We start from the raw sequence: 2,500 nt of genomic DNA on the forward strand, positions 1-2,500 counted from the left end.
CCCCCGACACCTCGGCCCTTCCCCACCGCCGCGCCCGACCCGGCCGGACCGAACCAACGGGCCGCCCGGCCCCGGCGGGACGAGGCTCCGCCAAGCGGGCGTTCCGGGAGCGGGGAGCTTCGGAGCGCTCCCCGAGTCTCCACTTAGGGGGACGAAGGCCCTCGGCCGACACCGACGGGCCTGCGAGGCACCCCAGCCGCGCCGCCGCGGACGCCGCCCGCCCGCCCGCCGAGGCGAGGCGGGGAGGGACGGCGCACCGGCCGGCGATTGATCATCAAGCGACGCTCAGACAGGCGTAGCCCCGGGAGGAACCCGGGGCCGCAAGTGCGTTCGAAGTGTCGATGATCAATGTGTCCTGCAATTCACATTAATTCTCGCAGCTAGCTGCGTTCTTCATCGACGCACGAGCCGAGTGATCCACCGCTAAGAGTTGTCTGCCTTTCGGCACCGCCCCGCGCGCGCGGAGGGGCCGGGACCGCTCCGCAGAAGCGGCCCCCTTCTCGGACGACGGACCGCCGCCCCACCGACCGACCGACCGCCCCCCTCCGCACGCGCGGAGGGGGCGCGCGACGACCGGCGGGCGACGGTCGCGCCTCGCCTCAGATGACCGTACCGACATCACAACGGAGGGAAGGAAGGGAAGGGTGAAACAAGCTCCGAACGGCAAGGGCCCGGGGAGCCCGCGCTCCCGACCGACCTGGGGAAACAACAAGCACCTTGCTCGCTTCGGAGGCGGCCCAGGCGCCCGGGCTCGGCCCGGCCTCCGCACGGAGGGCCGGCGGCGCGTCCGACCGCGCGCCCGGACCTGCACCCGCCTCTCGCTCGCGCGGAGGGGGGAAACCACAGACGCTGACCGCCGCGCGGGCGACCAGTGGGGGCGCCCCGCTCGCGCCGCGCGCGCCTCCGCGCCGCCCAGCGCCCGCGCGCTGCGACAGCCGGCTCCTTGCCCCCGTGGCCCCGAAACCCCGGCTCTCGCCCCGACGCCGGGAACGCCCGCGCGGCGCCGCCGCCGCACCACACCGGAGACAGGGACGGACGGCCAACCGCCGGAACCCGAGACGGCGACGCGACGCCGCCGCCCGGCGCTCCGCCCGACCGCCGCCCGGCCACCGCACCGCCGCGGCTGCCCTCCCGGAGCCGCCGCCGCCGCTTCTCGTCTCGGCCCCTTCCGCAGGCACGCGCCAGGCAGAAGGCGGACGCCGCTGAGCCGGAGGCGACGCCCCCTCTCCCCGCTTCCGCGCGGAGAACGGGACGGGGAACGCCCCTCGGCCGCCCACCCGCCTCGCCTGACCGAGACCGGGAAAGGCGACTGCGAAGCGACGGGCAGGACCCGGGACGGGACAGGCCACGCGGCCGGCCACCGAGCGACCGCCGGCCGGCACGCCGAGCGGCGGCGCCGCCGCCGCCGCTCGGGCCCGGGGGCTGCGCCGCCCCTCCCCTCAGCCGGGGCGGGAAGGGGTGGGGGTGGCAAGCAAGGAGCACGAAGCCGCAAGCGCGCCGCTGCGCGTCCACGGAGACGCGGCGGCCCGAGCAGGCCGCCCCGCCCGGCGAGACCCCCGACCGTGGGGGAATCGCCATCGCCCCCGACGGCGAGAGAGCCCGCGCTCCCCGCCGGGGGGGGGGGAGGTTCCCCTTCGCGTTTCGAGGGCGAGGCAGGCCGGCTGCGGCCGACCGAACGCCGCCGGTCTCGCCGCCGAGACCGGACCGCGGAGAAGGGGGGGCAGGGGGGACACCCCTCCCCGGCGCGGCCGCCCGAGGGGACAAAAAGCCCACGGCGTGGGCGGCGGCCGCCATGGCCAGGGCCTGCACGAGAGCGACTCCCGCCCCTGGAGGCTCAACCGCCGCACACGGCCGGGGCCCGCCCCTGCGGGTCGCACCGAGCCGCCCGAGTCTTTAAACCTCCGCCCGGCTCCGCGGCCTTCGACCCCCGGGCTCAGCCGAGGGAGGGCCGCGGAGGCGCGGACGCTAGGTACCTGGCCCTGGGGTGAGGGAAACATCCTCAAGGGCCCCGCGGGGGTGCCTCCCCCGCTGCCGCCATCGGGGGAGCGTCCGCCCGCGGGGGCGCGCCCGACATCCGCCACCACCACCACGTCCTCCTGGCCCGGGGCCCGAGGTTTCCCTCAGTATCCCGGCGCTGCGCCCGGGAGGAGAGCCGTGGCTCGGGCCGCCCGCTGGCGCGCGGGACACGGCCCGGCGCGGGAACTCGCCCGCCGGCCCGAGGGCCGGCGCCACGCACCCGAGCCCGGAACGCCCAGAGGCCTCGGCCCTGCACGCGGCCGGCCGGCCCCCCGGCGGGCTTGCTCCGCAGCAAGCCCGCCACGGTGCGGGCAGGAAGGATCGGGGGAGACGCCTCCCCCGACCCCGGCGAGGCCTGCTCTGCCCGCCGCCCCTCTCGCCGGGCTGGCGCCGGCCGCGCCCAGCCCGTCACCGCCAACGGCTCGCGCCGGTCCCCTCTCCCTCTCCTGCGCGCGCCCGAGCGCCGGGGGCTTTCCGCTCGGCC

At 78.2% G+C, this 2,500-nt stretch overlaps 1 non-coding gene across 1 annotated transcript; it reads right to left on the reverse strand.

Moving 5' to 3' along the window:
* Positions 1-279: 279 nt before the first annotated feature.
* Positions 280-432, reverse strand: LOC141955641 (5.8S ribosomal RNA). The gene has a single exon (XR_012632674.1). It is a non-coding gene; the product is annotated as a 5.8S ribosomal RNA (ribosomal RNA).
* Positions 433-2,500: the final 2,068 nt, after the last annotated feature.

The sequence above is a fragment of the Athene noctua genome, unplaced genomic scaffold, assembly GCF_965140245.1.
Source record: "Athene noctua unplaced genomic scaffold, bAthNoc1.hap1.1 HAP1_HAP1_scaffold_349, whole genome shotgun sequence".
Classification (NCBI taxonomy): Eukaryota; Metazoa; Chordata; class Aves; order Strigiformes; family Strigidae; genus Athene; species Athene noctua.